Source organism: Buceros rhinoceros, unplaced genomic scaffold (genome assembly GCF_000710305.1).
Source record: "Buceros rhinoceros silvestris isolate BGI_N320 unplaced genomic scaffold, ASM71030v1 scaffold41508, whole genome shotgun sequence".
NCBI lineage: Eukaryota > Metazoa > Chordata > Aves > Bucerotiformes > Bucerotidae > Buceros > Buceros rhinoceros.
This window is the reverse complement of record NW_010428171.1, coordinates 2897-3668: the sequence shown is the minus strand read 5'-3', so window position 1 is coordinate 3668 and position 772 is coordinate 2897. Positions and strand designations below refer to the sequence as shown.

At 58.9% G+C, this 772-nt stretch overlaps 1 protein-coding gene across 1 annotated transcript in view; it reads right to left on the bottom strand.

Moving 5' to 3' along the window:
* The window catches only part of PTGER2 (prostaglandin E receptor 2 (subtype EP2), 53kDa), a gene marked incomplete at its 5' end in the record, with an annotated part of 4151 nt that overhangs the window by 488 nt on the left and 2891 nt on the right, over positions 1-772 (bottom strand). The window lies entirely within an intron of this gene.

Below are 772 nucleotides of genomic sequence, written 5' to 3'. Positions count from 1 at the left end.
TTTACTAACCACCCCCTTAGCAAGACACACCTCAAGCACCAGCTGCTTTCTCCACCGCATGGACCTCCACATGGCTGGGAAACCCCTCCAGGGACAGGGACTCCACCACTGCCCTGGGCAGCCTGGGACACGCCGGCACAACCCCAACAGGACAGAAACGGCTCCTCAGGGACAACCTCAACCTCCCCTGGAGCAACTGGGGGCCGGCTCTCTCGTCCTGTTGCTTGTTCCTGGGGAGAAGAGACTGACCCCCCCCTCGCTGCACCCTCCTGTCAGGGAGCTGTGAGAGCAATGAGGTCTCCCTGCAGCACATTTCCACACAAAGAAGAGAAACTCCAGGCTACTCGATTTGCTGTCGCAGCACACTTGCTGCCTCCACCGGTCTAAATGAACTTTTCGCTAACGAAAGCCAGGCTTGTGCTCTGCTCTCAACCCGCAGCCAGTTTCATTTAGCCCTAACGCAATTAAGCCAGCGGCTGCTTAAGCGTTGGGTCTCACCTGGAAAACCACACGGGACCAATAAATGTCCAAGACGGAGAGGATGAGGGGTGCTGGACCGCTCCTGTCCTTCCTGCAACATGCAGACTCATCGCAGCTGACGCAGCTTCCTGGCAGCGTGACTCAGCACTCCTTACTCATAGGGGTCGAATCGCCACCCCCTCGCTGCAGGGGAGAGGGGATGCTCGGAGGGGGACAGGAACTGGGCGCACAGGAGGCAGGAGCATCCCTGCTCTGGCCAGGATCCATTGGGTACCACCCAGGGATGCTCCAT